The 21122-nt window shown below is 39.9% G+C and overlaps 1 protein-coding gene across 2 annotated transcripts in view; it reads left to right on the forward strand.

Annotated features, from left to right (window-relative positions):
* Positions 1-21122, forward strand: part of CLMN (calmin) — a 76244-nt gene that overhangs the window by 28904 nt on the left and 26218 nt on the right. The window lies entirely within an intron of this gene.

Consider the following 21122-nt stretch of genomic DNA (forward strand, 5'->3'; position numbering starts at 1 on the left):
GCAGTGAATTGGATCAAGTGACCAAGTTAAAATAAACCCTTTTGTCCACCAGGTTAATTTTAGCTGGCATCAAATCCTGCATCTGGTTTCCTATAGAATCACAGGGGGATTCAGACTGCTCTCCCCTATCTCCTAATTTTGCAGGTCATTCAAGTTTGTGAACTTCTGGAGAACATTAAGCAAATCTTTGCACAAGGGCTATCTGCATGCCTCGTTGGGTATGTAAACTGGGAGTCTGTGATAAAGCTGGGGGAAAACAGATGTGGCACTGCACATCAAGTTTAGTCATGGAGCACTAAAGGACAAAAAAGAAAGCAAGTCATCATTCTGTTGGGTCCTTTCTTCCTGATGAAATACCTGACTGGTATTGCAGACTTGCAGTTGTGAAATGGGATACGTTTTATGTGGCTGATAAAGCCTCTTGTAGGCAGTTATTTATTTATTTTTCCATTTCTGCTTTTGATCGTTTCCCAGGATGAAGGAAAATTTTTCCCTCCCTCTGATGCCAGGACATGGTGCAAAGCCTCACTCATGAAGGAAGTGTTTCCTAATGCCTCAGCTCATTAAAACTAGGGGTTATTTTAACATTAGCTAGCACATAGCTGTTAATAGTGAGTATGTTGTTACTGTACTGTAAGAAAAGCATGGAGGTGATCGAGGTGACACATGGGCTCACTTGGAAGCTCAGAAACACGAACGTGCAATGTTCTGAAGTCTCCACAGTGTTCAATGAAGAGTTTTGCAGCTCTACACTTATATGCCAGCTGGAGAAGATCAGATAAGAACTGATACCTTATAATCAGATAATACTGATGTCTTAGTAACTTGGTGATACTAACTTGCAACTTATTATAAATAATAAGACTACTAGATTAAGTTTATGTTAGTTTTTGTATGATGCAGGTTTAAAAAAAAATCTGATTCCATGAGCTTTAGGTTGGATTTACTGTACTGTTGAACTACAATGTTTTTGTTTGCTGCTATTAAGTTACTATGTTTATATCTGAAGATAATGAAAAATAATTAAAAATTGGCTTTGTTTTGCAAAACTTTAAGGAGACAAACTCTTGGGTAGAGAAACCAGCCTCAACCCAGCTGTAAGAATACCTTTTTGAATTATTTTCTGGAGAAATTCTAAAACCTACATTTGGGACCCAGCTTTATGTGGCAGACATAGACATTGAATGCATATGGGGCAAAATCACATTACTTCTGATTTCTTTACTTGTCTTTTATCTTGGAATATTAATAAATGTTAAAATTACATTTTTATGAGTAGGGGTGCATTTTTCTGAAGGCATGGAGCAAATACTTTTTTTTCAGAATGGAAGATATTTTCAACATGTAGTAAATAGTGTTTTCAGAATGTAGCATAAAAACTAAGCTGGAATAAAAGATGATTGAAACTATCCTGTTTAAAAAAAAAAGAAAAAACACAAACAAACAAAAAAACCCTCATATCCAGAAAACACTGGATACTAAAGAAAATGCTAAAAAATAACTAGAAGAACTACTAAAGAAATATCCAGTGAGTCAAAGTTTGTTAAACAACAGGAACATTGTTTGGGCTCCTAACATGTAGGTGACCTGAAATCTCTGAATAATGCTTCCAGGATAACTGTCCTTTCCCATGAACAGTGCCAGTCTCCCTGTGGCACTTTCTTATCTCATTCTTTTCCTATTTTTGTGCCAGGAGAAGAGTCTCAGGTGTATGTCTGTAAACGTGGCTGCAGGGCTTATTGCCTATTCACAATTTAAATATATTTTGTAACTAGCAGGGTTAGATTTTGGATTTTGTAATTAAAAAGTTACTTCTGATAGATGGAGAGAATAAAAAGGAAATACAGTATAAGTTTAATGAAAACTTACAGAAACTAAATGTTTCATTAAATTTTTGTTGAACTGAATATTCTTTCTTTGAAGCTACAAAAATATCCAAGATGCTGATACTCATATGAAGAGAAAATCTAGAGACAGATATATACTTAATAATATGCGTAAGTTCTTCCTCTCTCTCTTTCTTCTTTCCATCCAAATCCTCTTGGCATGGGAAGTGTTCTTTTCTGTCACTACAATTGCTTGGCCCTTTTGATCCATCACACTTCCACACTTTGTTCATTTGAGGGCAGAATCTCTGCTGATTAATCTTACTAAGGAGCCATGCCCAAATTGTAGAACAGGAGTCAGTGGTCCTTTTCAAAATCGTAATAAATAGTGTTTAGTCAGCTGAGGAATAATGTACTTAGTTACGAGAGTGATTCTTTTTAAAAGAAGTGGCAGATGTAGCTGTTTCCTAATTGGTCTGAAAGCAGTTTAAAACATAATGCTGCTTCTTTGAGTGCTTCTGTGGAGGAACTTTCATGCCCCTAAATTATTTACATTGCTGATCTGCTGTGTTTGCTGTTCTATTTGCTTCTACATGTTTGCAGGAATAATGAAAACTAAAATGCTTATGGTTTGCATCCACTTTTTTTCCTTGCCCCTGAATAAAAGGAGATGACTTTTTTTTATGGTGATATAAAGGGACATTCCTACTGGAGGTCAAATTATCAGCTCTGAAGAAAGAGCCAGGGAAGCAGTGTGTCTGTGAGGAACCACCAGGACCGTCTGTGTGCAATACAAGCCATCCTTGCAGTGCTTGCATGAGCTGGACTTTCTGAATCCAGCCTTTTCTGATCTTTTATAAATACCTAGGAAGACTGTACATCCTGCACAAACCACCTGGAGAAAGGGGGCTTCTTGGCAAAAATTGCTTATGTGGGAATGGAAGCAAGAACAGAGCCTGAGTGAACCATGGGAAAAAAAAATTAAAAATCTTTACTTAATTGTATTGACTAGTGGTAAAACGGTGGAAGAGATTACAAGCTGGTGAGTCTGTAGTATAGCTTTCTGCTGTTTGTTGCATTAGTTTTTAATGGGATAGAATGTGCTTCTTGGGGAGAAAAACGCATAGAGTCATAGAATCATAGAATGGTTTGGGCTGGAAGGGAGCATAAAGTGAGCACCTAGTTTGAAGCTGTGTGATCTAAGCAAGGACACGTTCCTCTTGACCAGGTTGCTCAAAGCCCCATCCAGCCTGGCCTTGAACACTTCCAGGGCTGGGGCATCCACAACTTCCCTGGACAAGCTGCTCCAGTGTCTCACCACCCTCACAGTAAAGAATTTCTTCCTATAACCTAATCTAAATCTACCTGCTTCTAGTGTGAAGCTGTTCTCCCTTGTCCTTTCACTACTTACCCTTGTAAAAGGGCAGCTTTCTTGTAGGCCCTTTTCAGGGACTGGAAGATGGTGTTTTCTAATTTGATTCGAGAAACAGGAGAGGGATGGATGGTGGGATAATCTGTGGGCCATATGACTTTATATCTGAGGAGAAATTTAGAGGAGCCCTAGAGAAATGCCTGTAAATAGCAAAGGCAGCTGAACTCTTCAGGGAAAGGATAAAATAATACCAGCCAGTAGTGTGGAAAAAAGCTTCTAGGCTGCAATTAAATGAGCGTGAAGAGATTAAAAAAAAGACAGAAAAAGCATCTTATCCACTGAGCTTTTCAGATAGTACCACATGAAGTATTATGTAAAATTCCTCCATGCAGGTTGGGGTGAGGCAGGGAGGGAGGAAAGCACCACGTCCCAGGCTGCTGAACAACCAGGGTGGTTGGTTGGTTGTCTGCAGGGTCTGGGGAACCTGACTCTGGGCGGGTGTGGACCTCTATCTATGGTGGTGTTGGCAGGGGTCTGCCCTACAACCCTGTGCCTGGGCCCTCCTGGCAGGGCTCAGCCACTGTGATGGCCCAGGTGGTGACAGAACTGGGTTAGGAATGAGTTTCTCTGCAGTTCTGAGAAGGATTGGCAAGAGGCTACAAATCTGGGGCAGTGATCTGGAACGCTGATGGTAGTGATGTGAAGCACAAGGGCATGTGTTGACAAACCAGGAGCCCTGAGGACATGAGGATAGTTCAATTTGGGTCTGTAACATTGGGTCTGTAACTTCATAATGAGGAAGAAACTTGTTTTTCTGTGTAAAATGACCAAACAGAGGACAGAAATTACCCATTTCCAAGGACTGACATGCCTGATACTATTCATGCCACCTATGTTCAGGGCATTCACCTGATATCACTTAAGAACCTCTTGAATACAGACAGCTGCAGATATTGATGTGGTTTCATGGATCTTTTGGTATAATCTGAAGGAAGAATGAGAAGGGCATCTAAGGGAAAAGCCTGAGCTGGTGCTTCCAAACTGAAGGTGAAAATTCAGGTGTGCCACAGTGGCCATTGAACTCTTACTGATCTGTGTTGTAACCTGAGAAATTGTAAGCTGTTAAAGAAGTGTCTTCTTCAAAATGTGTGGATTACTGATAGCTGGTCCTTGGTGTGGAACAATTCTACCTTGTCAGCTCTGTGTCTGAAGTGGATACGTCATTTCAAAGCATTAAGAAGCTGGTGATGTCTCCAGGCCAGTGAAAATCACTTAATGTTTTAGGACTTCAGGTGAGAAGTTTGTCCCCAGAAGCTGTAGGTGGTGACAGATACACTGAAGGGGATGTGTCCTTGGGAGTGCAGCTCTGGTGGCTTTGTGAAAAAAGTGCTTGGATGTGCACCTCATGTGTAGGTCATGAGAGAGGAAATTGCAGTGGTTGGGGTCTGAATTGCTTCCTCAGTAAGAACACAGAGTTCTTTTTGGTAACTGTAGGATTCATCTCTTTTGCTCCAGGTGCAAGTTGAAAAAATACAAGTTAAAAAGCACTTCCCCTCCCCCCCCCTTTTTTTTTCCCTCAGAAAACAACTGAGGCAGCAATGAGATTCTTTGACTCAAAAGAGCGTCCTGATACAGCACCACACCAGCAGAATTTATCAGAGAATTTGTCACTACTTTAGTATTTGACTGATAACTTCTCAGCTCAGAGCTTATTCCAGACTCCCAGGATGCTCTTATGGGCCAAAGGCAAATACATTGGACAGTAGGTGCTGCCACTGCTGGAAGTTTCTTTAAGAGTGCTCAGTTGATTTTGTAATGTTTCCTTTTTAAAGCAAGTAATACAATGGTGACTTTCTCTGTCAAGAAATTGCTTTGTTAAGACAACTTTTAATGGCAGCGTTTTCCATATTCCTAGATGTGCAGTGAACCTGCACTTCAGTGCAAGAATCACTCCTGATGAAGGGAAGGGCAGAAGAGGAATGTGGATACAGCCCAAGGCAAAGCAGGCAAACGTGGCGCTTTCTCATCTCTGAGATGCAGTTAGGGGGCAGGCTGAACTAAACAGATCTGCAATGGGATGGAGAAATAAAAATCCAGAGGATGTTGGTGTCAGTGAAATAGTGCTTGTTATGTGGAGAAAGTAGCTGCTCTTTGCATTCTGGTCCACATCAAGCAGACTGTTTCTAGCCTAAAAATACTCTTGATGGTGACCTGTGTGAGAATAACTTTGTATCACTTTCCTGACTATTTCTTTCCCGTAGAGATCTGGAGTCTGATGGATTAGACCTGCTTCTGGGAGTAATTGTGGCAGTCCTGTCTCAGCAAAGAAGGGCCCTGGATCTGGAATGTGCTTTCCTTGGCAAGAACTGGGTGGTGGCAACCTTTAGGGTGTGACAGGAGACCTATTTGTTTACTTTGGTTCTCGTGCTTACTGTAGGGGTTTTTCTGTGTGTGTCCAACTTCAGATGCCAATATTTCTCTCCCACCCAGGGGCTCCGTGATAGCTACGCCCTGAAAGGCACACACTGCTGGTATTTTTCATGGCTGTTTTATTAACAGTCAGGCTGGTTTAACAAGGCCAGCTGTTTTATAAACAGGGTAATACATTTTCAATTAATAAAGTAATTTGTTAAAGCAGTTGACTTGAACAAGAGACATTGCTTTTTACCAGAACTGAAAAGCTCTTGGAGCAGGTAGCCAAAAGCCTTATCTTATCTGGGTCTTTCCCCTTCTCCATTTTTAAAAAAATATTTCTGTTTGTCTAAGGGTGGGACCAGCCAAGGTCACTCAAAGTGTAAATTAATGTCAAATATGGTCACAGTCATCTGCTTATCTGGTGGAAGTTGTACTGTAACTTGAACAGAATGGGCAATAGTAAAAAAGAAAACGAAACCCAAGCCTCTTGTCTTCCCATAAGCACATGGATTTTTATATGAATATGAAACAACAAAGGTTTCTCACTTCTCTACCTCCCAGGGTTTTTTATCCAAAACGATCTTTTGCTTCAGCCTAGGGATATGACAGAGTCCCTTCAGCCCAGGTTCTTTCTGGCTTGTCTGACAGCTGAGACTTGTCCAGTGTCATATCTGATAGATATGTACTGGAGGCCATGCAGTCACACCAACATCTGTCTGGCCAAGTACCTCTGACAGGGACCAAAAGGGGTCACCCACCGTAAGAACAGGGCAAGCAATTCTTACAGTTTCCTCATTTAGTCTGCAACCATTTGCAAACCAGAGACTTTCAGAGCTAAAAGAGAATTAATTGTAGCTAATAAACAGGGATGGATTTCCCCTCTGTGAATGTGCCTCCCCCTAAGCCCTCACTAGATGTGTTGACTTCACAGTGTCTGGATGTGAGAACTTCCACAGCACAACTATGTTGTGTGTGAAAAGGCAGTTCTCTTCATTTTGCTTTTAAACCTGCATCATGATGTTTTCATTTGAAGTTCCCTAGTTCTTTTGATGGGAAAGACAACAACAAATTAGTTTCAGTGCCACTCATGGTGTAACAGACCTCACACAAAGAGAAAACAATATTCTGTCGCATCTTAAGTCTTCCTTTCTTCAGATCAGATAATCTTTCTTTTGCTATATCTCGTATCAAGAGATAAAAGAACCATTTGTCACTGTAAAACTTCATCTGCCAGGTAGGTAATCAAAAGAGATTAGCTTGATGTCTTCCAGCACCTCTGTTCTGGTAAAGCATAAAGGAGAAAGGGCTGTTATTACCCACCTACTTTTTTTTAAAGCCAGGTCTTCCAAGGCAAAGACACAAACCAGCAAACACTTTGCCAAACCCACTGCAACATGAGATCTTGTTAGGAAACCAGCCAGGATTAGCACTCCCTCATAGTAGTAGGTGGATATTGGCAAGAAGTTCAATGCAGGGTAACCAGAAGGGATGCTGGAAATATGCAACTCCTGCTTCTTATGCTCTCACAGCGAAGTATTCACCAGCATTTATGCTTTCTCCTTGAAGAACCTAAGACTAATCCTTGCATTAGTGCTTGGGCACGGAGAGGACTCATCTCCTGAAAGCAAGCACCGTGATGACAGATTTCCTTCACTGCTTCCCAAGAGTTAGGGTTAGCTGGGGCATCTCTGGATCCTTCTCTTATGAGTGGTGCTCCAGTGTGTCAGGAGTGGTACGGAGTCAGGGGGCAGTTGCTTTCCTGGAGTGCCTGCGTCTGTCTGAGATATGAGATGTTTAACATCAGTACTCCACGCCAGAGGTCAAAAATGCATTCGTGCCTCTCCTAAATGCATTAGGACTTGCAGCCACTGACTTTTGGATGTAACTTGGGCCACGGGTTACTGCTGTTGTTCTGTCAGTTATTAAAAATAGATGGATCCTGAGAAGTCATGAGATTTGATGGAGCAGGCAAGTTTCAGGGATACTGATGAGCCTGTCTCTGTACTTGAGGAATAAACTGTTAGTACAAGATACAAGTGGAGCAACTGTATTTAGAAACATGTTTCCAGGGAAACATTAGTTTTTCTGGAAAACAACCTCAATACATGAAATTTTATGTGACTCTTGGGACAAGTGTAAGTTTGAAGACTTTTTTCCTCCCCTACTTTTTATAGCGAGTACGTTCTGCTCCAGATTTATGTTTCAGACCTGCATGGTAAAACCTATTTTAACTGTGAAGTCCAGTATCTCAGTGGATTTCATTAAGAAAAGGGCACACACAAACTATAGTGTAGAGATCCATCACTTCCATAGCAACTGAAATAAAATTAGCACCTTCTAAGCATATCCTTACATGCCATGCAAACTGTGACTTCAAGAGGCAAGGCATAGGTTGTAACTTGGCTTCTTGTGTGACATTAGACAAATGAATTAACTGTAGCTTGTTTGTAAAATCACTATAGGGATAATTTCCTACCTTTGCCTTTAAAAACTGTGAGGATTAATTTGTCCAGCTTTTACAAATCCAGAGAAAAAAGGCCATTTTACACTGGCCAGAAGTTTTTTCCTTGACTAGCTCTTCCTTCTGAAATCAGACAGTTTCATCTCTTAACCCCTTGGCAGCTTCCTAAGGCAAGTTCTCTAAAAGACTGTTGGCTATCACTAGGGGAGCAAAGTTTATACCAAAAAGGGTTCTGCTGAAACTGCAAATGCTATGAACTTGTCTAAGTAGTTTTTTTGCCATTATTTTGTAAGTTGTCACTTACTTATTTAAAAGGGTTTTCTTTCCTGCCTTCATGTTATCTGTGGCAAAAAAATGTCCTTTGCTACAAAGTTGTACTTCTACACCCAACTGTACCTTTTTAATTTTTTTTTTTTTTTTTTTTTTTTCAGAGGACAGGGTGGTCTGGAAGTGGATAGATGGAAGGAATTATATAATTAGCTTTAAAATTGTCAGGGGACACAAGTGAATCAATTTGTTACTATTTTTCCAGAAGGGACATATGACCCAATACCCAACATTTGTAAAAGTCAGCATTTTTATCTTAATTTTTAATTTTTTAGCTAAGGTAGGAAAGGGCATATTGGGAGTTTGAAAGTTCCATGGTCTTTGCTTCTCATTTGTTAATGTCAAAGAGTCTTTGTTTGCTTACACGTGTGAGGTTTAATGTGACCATCCATAAAACAGCTATAAAATTAAACCTTTTCAGCGTTGAAAGGACAAAGTAGCTATTATTTATGTTGTAATAAAATGGACTGTGGGTTAAATGTGTTAACAGACAAATACGATCTAAATCCTGATGCTTATCTTTACCTGTGGGTACTGTCAAGGTGGTCTCTGGGACATGGCTGTGCCCAGACACCTCCAGGATGGAAGATGAGTTGCGGATGAAGGCTCTCCAGACCATAAAGGTGTGCATGTTACGGTGTCTTAGCATCAAATCCTCATTGAATTATGTGCTTAAGGATTTCTGACAAGCTTTTCCTACTTAGTTGCCACCCCTATGTTTCATCTGTCATAGAATTATAAGTGATTATATCGCTGTCTCTGGTCCATACTTGCTTGCTTTACTTTCATCACCAGCTGATCTCCAGCAAAGCAGGAAAAGCCCTCTTCTGACAGCCTTCCTCCAGTCAGATGATTCCCACCTACTCTGCACATACCACAGAACGTGTAAATGAAGCATGTGCATGTTATTGGTATTGCTGTTGCTGACCGTTTGAAAACAAACACAAAGTGAAATAACTGGTCTGACTGCCAGACACAGCTGTAGTCAATAGCATGAGCTGACTGGCAGTAAAGCAACGTGGAGTGAAGTTATTTTTCAATCAAGTCAGGCTTTACTGTACTAATCCATTGAAACTGCAAAGGCTGTTTTCAGTAAACTTCTCACTTTATTAAATAGGAGCCAAAGCCAAAGGAAATCCACTTAAGCAAGTGAAGGTAAATGATGTAATTCTGCAGCTGTAGAAATAAATTGAAATAGAGAAGGTATATTTTCAAAGCCATTCTTGCAGCTAAATTGCAGTAATTATTAATAATGGAGAAATAAACAGAGATAATAGTGACAGGTCTCACTGGCTTCTTCCAAGGCAAGTTACACCAAACATAATTCCTGAATTTTCCAGTGACTTGTTTATGAATCTAATGGTGAGCAAAGGAAGAACGGTCTGCTGATGAAGTTCAGTTGTGGTTTCCCTCACTCAGTTACTTCAAGAATCATAGGGTTAGGTTAAAGGTGTTGGTGTCTTTACAACTTTCCTGGGATTGAATTTTATACAAATGCAAACAAAACTATCAGAGGAGCAGCACACTGTTGTATCAGGTCCTGTTGGCATTCCTTTCTTGGCTGGGTAAATGACAGTATCAACCAGCAGTTGTGATATTCATAGATATATCACAAAAGTCATCTTCTGAGTTGCTGATTTGCTGAACATTAGGGCCTGGCTGTGTAGTTGTCACCAAAGTATCTGCCTCTGCTGTCAGTGTTTGTGGGTTTGATTTTAAGATCCTTGATTCCCCCGTTAAAAATATGAAGTTCAGAGATCATGGAAATTTGCCCAAGGTCTGAAAGGGATTCCTTCAGTCATCTAAGACTTCGAGCCTTCTCTCCATCTTGTACATTATATTTTTAATAGAGGTTATACTCTGGTATCCATGACCTTCCTAGCAATATGTTGTAGCAGAGTCTAAATGCTGTTTGGCATTGAGAGGCCTTTTATTTTTTTTAATGATACCTCAGTTTCAAAGTAGCATCTTTTGCTTAAAGACTTACTGTTCCCCTGTTGCCATGCAAAAGGCTTCAATCATGTAGTTACGTTCCTGTTTACTTTTTTCTCTATGGAGATTTCATTGTGTTTCTAATCCTGAGAGGGACTGGCTGTATGATCATGTTTTAGTCATGATTACTCAATCCTCTGACTTTGCTTGCACCCTGTATGCCACAAGTGCTTTTATGAAGCTCATTGTCATGCACACTTCAAGCCTGCCAGAGTTCTTGGAATACTTAATAATGTCTTCCCATAACTCCAGAATGACAGACACTTGGGATATATGGCTCTCAAAATCCATGAGTCAGGTTTCATATTCTTGAAATGTTTGGTTTGCCTTAGGCCGTTTCATACAGCTATAAGGGGTAGAAACTCTTTGCAGGAGTTAAGCTTCTCACCGTAAAATCAGGCTCTCAGAATTAAGCAGTTGCTGAATGGTGTGAGCAAGGTGAGGTACTGATTGCTGAGTGAGACATTTACCATCTGCAAAAGCTTCTCAGCTGAAAGTTTTTAGGCCTAAGCATAGACATGGTCTTAGTGAAGCAAAGATTTTACTCTGTCACCCCCAATTCAGCATCCATGGCTGTACTGGCTCAGCTGATCTCCATGCTGTTAAAAGGAAGATGTTGCTGGCAGCCTTCCTGGTGCTTTTGGTGTCTTTTCCTTATTTGCTGGATTGTCCAGCTGAGTTGCCATAAAGAGCTGGAGTATGTAATCCTGAAAGCTCTGTAAGTACCTGCAGGCACAAAGAAGGTGGATGTGTCACCTATTAACCATACCCAGCACATCCCAGCAGTTCTCTGTGGTGAAACTGGCAGCTGTGCCTGTGACAGTCAGACAGAGAGGCAGAACGGGAGCTGGCTGATTAGAGCTCTTCTTACTCCCACAGAAGCAGGAATGCTGTCAATCCTCATGCTCTGCGTGATTCCCCTGGCTCAACGTTCATGGTTTGATGTGGCAAATGGATAAAAAATGTGAGGAACACACATTAACTAGAAGCAATGTGGGGGGCAGGGATGAGGGAGCTATTCCCAAAGTGTTTACACATAGAAGCCTGCTCAGGTTGATGTACACAGGAGGCCAGTTGTGCTGCCAGAACACTATCTGATGCCCTCTCCGGTGCTGGCCAAGGGTTTGCTAAGCCTCTTAGTGGCACTGTGGGTCTGTGCTGGGTGAAAGGGTGTGTGAAATCAAGCTTCTGCATGGAGCAATGCTGCAGACACAACAAGCAGACTGCAGTGGCTGAGCAGTTCCTTCTCATCGGCTCGCTGATAGTCTTGGGGAATAGCCAAGAGCACTAGGAAGCTGAGGAAAAATCATTTTAATTGGCATTAAAATAAAAATAAAAGTAGAGAGCTAATTCAAAGGGCTGTAGAAACCAGACCCTCTGACAGAAGCTCCCTGTCTTTCCAAAGTGCTTTTTATTGCTCTTGTGCTATGGACTGTGACATATATTTGAAGGTCTGCCCTTCTGTGGAACATCTGATTACTGTTCTGAGTAGAGCAGCAAAGAAAATGGCTTATGTCCCATTTTGAAGCATATCTATGAAATCCATCTCAGGAAGGATTGTTATGCATGTTGAGCACAGTTCAAAACACCAAAATATGTGTTCTTTCCCTGAGGTTTTTTTTTGTTGGATTTTTTTTTGTTTTGTTTTGCTTTTTTTTAAGCTTGCTTTTTGGGAAGATGTGATGCCATATGAGCACCGCTGCGTGTATTAAAGGGGCCTGTTACTTGTATTATAATTATTCTCTCAGGTTCTTGGTGCTCCCATTTTTTCCTTTGTAATTAGAGACAATGCTGTGTCTTATTCTCTAAGATGTGAATATCTGAAAAGGAGGATCACGGAACTCATTGGGTTGAAGATGCTGTGCAAAGATGGAGTATAGCTAGGTAGTAACAGGGTTTTTCTTGAAAGAAGGTTGTCTTGCTGTGAGTAATACTGTACAGAGAGGAATGCCTCTCTGCTAAATGTTGTTTCTGGAAATGTCCATAAATAACACAAATATTTGCTTGGCACTTAAGTCCAAATCCCTTTATGTTTGCTTTTGCTTCCATGTAGGTATTCCCTGTGGACCATGAAGGAGAAAGAATGATTTTTCATGGTTCCTGCCATGTTCTCATTTGAATTTTGGGAAAGAATTGCAAAAAATAAACAAGTAGAAAGGTGGTTGCCTCCCTGGAAGTTAAAAGTTAACTATTTAATGACAGTCAGGAGTCATGACAGTGTCAGTGTTGAAGACACACATACAGTCTCCAGAGCTCATTGTGCTCTGGTCTTTCGATGGCATTGATTTAATGCCATAAAATGGTACTATTTTAGTGTTGGATCCTCAGAAGAAGAGAATACACGTTTGCTTGTGTTTTCATCCTGTCAGATTTGCCGAAACCTCCCTTCAGGTATACAGCTTAAAATTTGAAACTACATCAAGAAATTCAGTTACTGACTTGAGGGCTGCATTACCATGTTCTGGAAAACTATTAGGGCCTCAATCCAAGCCAAATCCAAGATTCTGTCTGACACCTAGTTTTGCTTAACAGACAAGCTGTGCCAATGCTGTTTCTGAATGATCTTCACACATTATAGTGTGGTTTCAAAGCTTCCTGGAGCAAAAGAAAGACTGCTACTGACTTCAGCAAAATCATTTCTTTTGGCAACTGGGTAGCATGACCTAGAACAATACCCAGTTCTTTGAAGTCATGGTTACCTGTACCACATAAAGCAGTGCTCACCAGCATGCAGCTTTCTGCTGTGCTGCACACAAAGCCTGTGCTAGGGCTGGAGGGGGGCAGAGTTAGGGTCAGAGATTTGTGGAAAGCCTACGTCGTTGACTTAGCTGAGCACTCAGAAGTTTGACATCCTTGGTCTGCCCACGAATTTTTCTGTGGCCATTACTTTTTTATCAGAAAAGCAGGCGTGGCTCTCTTGAACCATACCTCCTAGAAGGTCATTTAAGACACATGGCACCTCTTCAGGGGTAGCCACTGGTTCCTGCAGTGGCTCTTGCAGTTTATAATGTATCTGTAAAAGGACCTCTGCTGTATATAGTTCAGCTTCTTTTAGCTATTTTATTCTAACCTTGGCAACTTATGCTGTGCCATTTTTGATTGGCAGTTGCCTTGCCCTGTGACACAGCACCTTATAGCATAGCTCTTATCTCTCATGTTGTGTTTTTGCTTTTGATCTCACTTTGGAATGGTCTCATATCCTCTACTTCAGATCACGTGCCTGGCTCACAATGAACAAAGCATCTGCTTATTCCTCCAAAGCCACAGGATTTTGTGCTACTTATTATTAATCTCTATAAATCTCCAATATTTTGCTCTTAGTGTTGCCTGTATTTCTGCATGTTTCTAATATTCATCTGACTGCCATGCTCCTCACTTTTTTTCTTCTGTGCTGCTTAGTGGTTTTCGTAAGAAACATTAAAAGAATGGATAAATGGCAGAGAGGCAGAATGCAGTGTGATTCTGTGTATTTTTCACTAGGGAGACACATCTGAGGCCCCTTCCTGTCCTGAGCATCTCAGCAGGTGTGGGTGCTCCATGCAGTCTTTCTGGCTTTTAATAGTGGTTTTGCTGTACTGCACATGCATGATTAAATTTTACCTCTGAACCTCTTCTGAATCTCTGTGGTGTCCTGTTTAGAAGGCTTCAGGAGCATTTCCTGGTTTGGATTATATACTGGCTGGGTCACGTCCCTGAGTTATTTGAGGACAATGGGGAAAGCAGAAAAGAAAAATTCAGAAGCTGCAGACAACCCGACAGGCAATTCTTTGTCATTTCATGGCTTCTGCATGGTAATTCTGTATCACACCATGTTTGTGGTTGCCTTTCCTTACATGATTTTAGAAAATGAAACTACTAAGTACAAGTTTCCCACAGGTAAAAGACAAATTCCAGAGGAGATGATACATCTCTGGTAGTTGTCTTCTCAGCCCTTCTACCATCCTGTAATTCTTTGAAAGTGCTGGTTACTAACTGTAAGTGTTTGAATTGTGTGTTAAAGACTAATTACTCTAAAGATGCTCAGGAGGCTGTCCAGGACTTCTTTTGGAAATGGATGTGTTACCAGTCTCCTGCACCTGCAGTTTCTTTCTTCTGCTCATGAATTTAGTTGAAACTTTTTAAAATGTATAAAACTACAGTTAACCACCAGCTTATTAACATTAACTGATGAATATGGGTAGCAGTGGGAATACGGGCACACACAAGTTTTCATCTGACTCTGAATGTCAAGAAGAAATCCTGACACATGGTGTGGGTTTTGTTGGGCTTCTTTGCTCATCTCAAATTATTCAGACTTTAGCGCTGTTGTCAGAACTCGTGTAAAGCAGAACATCTTGTTGCACTTCAGCTTTTGATGTCTCAACAAAATTAACCAATCAAAAAGATTTTTTTCCTCTCTGGGATGAAAAACCAACACCAGTAAGAGATGTTTCACAGTCTAGGCTTTTTAGGTTTGCCACAAGTAAGGGTAAATGCAAAGCAGTGGAGATGAAACAGAGTGGACTTTGGGACTAGTCCTTACATGGCTGAGGTAGGATGGCTCCTGGGAGTTGTTTGTTTCTTCTTTTTAGATGCTATAGGATGAACAGCAAGATTTCCAGTTAGGACTGGTATACAGCCATAGGTACAGATATTGGTGTAGGTACAGGGTCATGTCAGTGGGAGAGAAAGGGCTGTGCTAGTGCTGGTAAAGCCATGTTGCCCTGAAGTTGGTTCAAGAGCCATTTCTCTAACAAGAAGATTAGGGCTAACAGGTACCTGGCTGAATGCAGTGACTACAGTTTTGGTATTTCCAGATGGGTACTCCTGATTTTATTTTTGAGCAAGTGAAAAGAATCATCCCTGATATACTCAAATAGATAGAAAAGGTGCAAGAAGATGTTGAAATTGGAGTTAAGCATTGTCCTTTAAAGCAGAGTTCAACGTTCAGGCAGCAGCAAAGATTGGATATTTGCCTACTGCAGAGCTGGGGACCAAACTACCATCAGGAAACATCAGCAGTCCCAGGAGGTGAATTGATTCTAAAGACCATCAGCAAACCACATTGCAACACAGTGAACTCTGGGCTAGAAGCAACTCTTGGGCCGAGGTGCTGTAAAAGTGCATTGTTCCTAATGGCCACTGCTGGTAGTACCAAATCCTGCTTATTTTCAGGAACAGAAGGAGGTATTATGCTCCTTGTACTGCATGTTAAACCACAAGAGGTGATGTGCACAGTCTGAAAACCATTTGCTGGATCAATTCCAAAGGCATTGAATTTATCCTAATTACTACTTTGTTGAGTCCAGTAACTTTCCCAGTAAACAGTATTTGTTTCATTTGGAGTCTTCAGAACATAATTGTATTTCTCTTTTTGAAAGTTGTCAAGTTTTGTTTCATAAGAAAATTCCTGGTATGTAAATAAGAAATTTCGCTACTCAGTTCAATAACATTTTCCATGTGTATAAAGAAGTCATGAGACCACAAATTTTTCCTTTGTGATGGAAGGGTAAAGGGACGGGAATCTTTACCATCTGCCACTACCAGATTACTTTTCAAGAGGGGGAAAAATAAATCCCTCTCACTAGAAGCTATTTTGATCAGCTCTCATAATAATTTTTTCTGTAGGATTTCTCTTCCAGAGCCAAGTAAATTCATCTTTCTAATGCTGACGTGTAAGAGGCACATCTGTCTCAGGCACTGTGAGAACTGAAGTCCTAAGAATTTTGGATATCACATATTCCTCCTGGTATGTTTGTCTAGTGTATCCTAATATGCCATTTGCAGCACTAAATATTCTTCTATAACCAGATGGTGAACTCCAAAAGAAACCTGTTTAGCTGCATCTAATGAAAATGTAATGCCTGGAAGCCTGCCGTGTTTGCAGGTTCTGAGTGTTAAAGAATTTTGAACCAGCAAGACTCAGACTCTGCAACTTAGATGGAATGAAAAAGCCTCAAGCTTTCAACACCTGCTGTAGAAATTTAATACAGACCCTAATAAATGGGTCAGTTTCAACAAACAATTAACTTCACAACTTAGAGACTCTATTTCATAGGAGGTAACTTGAGAGCAATCCCATGTTATATAGTATAGTTAATGTTTCCTTTAGAAAACCAGATTTTTTAAGATTTAATATTTCATGTGCTCCAGGTTATATCAAACTGGCATTTGGTACACAGCAAAGCCTTCAACCCCTGTATAGATCAAAAAGAAAATTTATATTACTCTTCCAAGCTGTTTGAGGGTTTCTTAAGCACAAGGAAAATATACAATACCTAGGAATTCAGAAGCTAATAAAATTCATTTTGTGGCCAATTTGGATAAAATGATTGGTGATGCCATTAAAATTCATGCTTTACAAATACTGAGATTTTCTCATAAATACTGAGGACTCACTGAGCAGTGTAGCTGGACTGCACCATATAGACTTGAGAGGAATGTTTCCTACATGTTGTCCTATGTTGTGAGGTGTTTTGTGGGTGTTTGTAAAAATATATGAGGTTGACTCTCTGAGAGTTCATAGTTCAGTGTGTTTTATATGACTCTGCATTGAAAAGAAGCAAAAGTTGAAAGTTTAATTGCACTTTTCCCTGCCCTACTTTACAAATTTCATCTTGAACTGTCCATTTATTTTGCTGTCACTAGCTATCCCCCTTCCCAGGTTGAATATGTTGCTTGCTTGTGCCCTGTCTTTTGTCTTTACATCTGAACTTTGTCCATCATGTTGTGTTTGAGCAGTAAAAGGTCTCCTGTGTTTCCTTACAGCTGCCAATATCCTGTAGCTAACATCAACATCCTGTATCTAATGTTTGACTGCTCATTGTAACTAATGGGCCTTTATTTGCCCATATGGTATATGCAATTTACCTGCATCTATATAGGCCAAAAAAGGTAAGAACAACCTGCTAGGATTCATGTGTCCCAGCTGTATAAAGAAGCTTATTGAGGGAGATTCTAGTCCAACATCACCCACTTTTTGCTGGTTTGACCTGCAAAATTCAACTCGGCTACTCAGTGCTATCAGTCTGGGTCAATGCAAAGATAAAACCAAGTAATTAATTAAAAAACCTGAGAAATTCTCTTTAGTTAATGGTATTACTTGCAGCCTCTTCATGATCAATAAAAACAACATGGGCTTTCATGTCTGGAAATGCACTCTTCAGCATTTGAGATGTAATAGCACAAGCTTGGAACGTTGCAGGCAAGCAAATAAGAAATTTTAGGTAAAATCTATTTTCTAAGATATCAGTCTAGCTTCCTTTACGAACTAGGTTTGCAGAGAAAACAGTATTCCGACTAGATAGTATGCTGAATAGTAACCAGAAATACATAGGCTGGGTCAGAGTAGGAACACAGTGAATCCCAATTTAAAATCCAATTCTCATTTTATTTAGTGGCCTGGGATTTTGGTAATTCAAAAGTAGATTGTTCAATGTGTGTTCTTTAGAGACAGATTGATGGCTTCACTGTGTGAGCTGGGGTTTTGGCATGAAGAAGGTGGAAGGAGAGAATTTGCATTTCCCAAAACTTGAGGTGTCTGAACCATATGGTGTTTTGGTTTTTTTTTTCTTAAGTTAGGCTGTGGTAGAAATGAGGAAGCTGGCTTTTGTGCATGTTATAAAAGCAGTAGTTAACAAGATGGTGTTAACAAGTTAGGTGTCCCTGCCCATGCAGGGGGGTTGGAACCAGATGATCTTTAAGGTCCCTTACAGCCCCAGCCATTCTGTGATTCTCAGATGTCTTGAAGGTAAGTTATAAGTGGGTCTAAAAGCCAGCTTGGCCTGTTGTGAAGGTTTTAATGTCATCTGCTGATGATATCTTTCTGATAGCTTTGGAAACAAATTTAAGTGACCTTCTGCTTTGCTTTAGGTGTAATATCCATAAATGCAAATCCAGCAGTTTTCTGAAGCTGTGTAATTACACAGTGATGAGTGTTCCACTCAAATCAGCTTCCACATTTCATAGTTCCTTCATGTGCCCAGCCCTGTGGTAGTGTGCCTTAAGAGGATTATTCATAACTGGTTCTACAACAACAGAATAGAGAATATTTTAAAGCAAATAAATATTCGTTATCTTCAATATACTGTTGAATGTAGAGGCTGTTAGGGGATTGGTTTCTTGTAGGTATTTTAACAGTAGTGACCTTTAAGGAGATTTGAAGGAGGAAGAAATGGCATTAGCAGTTAAATGCCTGAGGAATTTCTAGGCTGATAGGGAAGGAAATAGTGCCACAAAGGGAAGTAGCTGAACTCTCCTGTCCAGCTTACTTTGAATTTGCTCAAATGGTTTTTAAACTAGCTTGGATTTATTCTATGACAAATTACTTGCCTCTGCCATGAGAATTGATAAACCAGAATATATATCTTTGTGAATATTTATTTTAAAACTGACTAGGGTGCAGATACTGTGGCTGAGCCAAATTCTGCCAGATTCTGCTGTCATCTAGGGCACAGTTGTGGGGCAGAAAACTGCGTGGGTTTTACAATGCACCTTCCCCTTCTCTAAGGATTTCTTCCCTTGTAAATTATTACAACTAATACCTGTCAGTGCCTTACTTTAACATAACTACTGTGCCTCTGCAACACCTTTGACCTCACTGTGAAAGCATCTTGCAGTTGAGTTTATTGGAAAAGTATGGAAGACCCAACTTCTGTATAGTAGTTAATATTTCTCTCTATAATTTTTCTCTTAAGTCCAGGACTGAGTTGAGCTGAACCAAATTGGCAGTTCCTAACTTTTTACTACTTTTTAACATTGATCTTTCAATCAATGCCTCATAGCAGGCATCCTTCTCTTCCAGCATAAGATTTGTGTGCAGGCCAACCATATGGTGTGTGCAAATATTATTTTATAATGGTGTTATTGCTCTCTTGATGCCCCGTAAACCCAGTGTGGTTTTATTAAACTATATTCATCAATGCAGGAACTCTTGACTTGTATGATTTTCTTCACTTTTATACAATAGTAGGTGTGAGGGAGAAAAAAAGATTCTATCTAATTTATAGAAACTGTATAAAATTTATGGAGTCTCTACAATCATTTCAAATGAAAAGGTTGTGGAGAAGAGGGGCTGTACTGGGAGGTCTGGGAGGTCCACAAAGCTTGAGAAGACTTCCAGTTAAAGGCACACACCAGAAAGTACCTTGCTTGCTGTGTTCTGAACTTTACCCTTTAAATCTACCACCAAGCATATTGACTGCATTTGCTGCCTGCCTTAGGGACTTCATAAGCAAGTTTCCTTCACTGACCTCCATCCAGTTACTATTGGTTTAGACTATTACAGAATCAAGTAGTGTTCATTCTGGTGTCATCACTCTTACTGGAAGGAGGCTGTTTGCTATAGGAATGTTCACTGATTAGTGTCAGAAACCTGTGTAAGTGCTTTCCTGAATCTGCCAGGGTTTGGGATTTTTTGGATATGTGAGCTTCCTGAAGCAGTAATACCAGCTCAGCCTGCTCATCCTTTCAGGCATATGTGCAATGCTAATTTGCATCAGTGGCAGAATTTCTGCAACAAAATTAGGAGCCAGTGTGTTCTCAGTTTTATGGATGATCTGTAAATAAACACAGCTCTCTTTTGCATCTTTATTTGCCCTGAAAATTAAGATTGCCAATACAGCTGGTAAAAACAGTACCTGAAACCAAGGTTCTGGTGACATCAGGAAACATTAATATTGTTTCTCTGTACCATTCTGTGTTTCTTCTTCCATGCTGGTTGACACCAGAGGTCTGCATAGCCAGCCTACTTGTGACAGATCTCTTAGTTTATTACACTTTTGGATTTGTAGGCAGTAAATGCTGGGTTGTGTTTTTTTTTTTTTTTACAGATACTCTGGAACCCTAATATAATTTACAGTTTCATTTGTAGAAAGCTGTTTCAAATCTGTGTGTTCTTCTACAGTATTATAAAGGAAAAGCCAACAGCAATAATTAGTTTGGCATTGTCCTTGTTTTCTAAAGCACTTAGGGGGTAATGACTTTTTTTAAACAATCTTGCATAAAATCAGGCTTTACAGGAATATGAGGACTTAAAAGGCTCGCGTGGCCATCAGTGACATGTAATTCATGCTGAAAGCTCTTTTCCAATATATCAAATTAAGGAAAACAATTATACATGTGATTAGAGGTTGCTGACCCTTCACTTAAAATGATCAAAAAGAACAATATTAAAATTTGATTTACAGAAGCTACTACTTAGCCTATAATTAGTCTGACCAATAAAAATAAACCAGACTTTTACACAATGTGATTTCCCAGTTGGACAGGTTAGCTATTTTTGTAGGGCTGAAGAAACACAAAATAGTCTTAAAATATATTTGATATTCTCTATGAGTAAACTGAAATACAGCATGTGACTAGTTTTAATGTTTTTGTTCATAAATTGTAAGATTTCCTTAATTCAAATGAAATTTGAGAACCACTTGAGAATAATTGTCTCTACAATGAAATATTACTTTGTCAATCCACTTAATTTATGTTAAATATATAGCTTACTTTTTATATTTGAACATAAATGAAAGTTGGGCAGTAATATGATTCCTCTTGCACTTTTGCTGTAGTTCACTGGGGAAATGGATTTAGGAAATGGCAGATGTGATTAAAAACTCATCAGCTGGCCCAAGAGCTATTTGTACAGCACCTAGCATACAGCAGTTCTGAAAAGGAACAAGCACACATCTTCTTTTTGCAGTATATGTAAAATTCTTCAGTGTAGGGACTTGGAGTTCTGGTTTTAAACGTGCCAGTT

This window comes from Heliangelus exortis, chromosome 5 (genome assembly GCF_036169615.1).
Source record: "Heliangelus exortis chromosome 5, bHelExo1.hap1, whole genome shotgun sequence".
NCBI lineage: Eukaryota > Metazoa > Chordata > Aves > Apodiformes > Trochilidae > Heliangelus > Heliangelus exortis.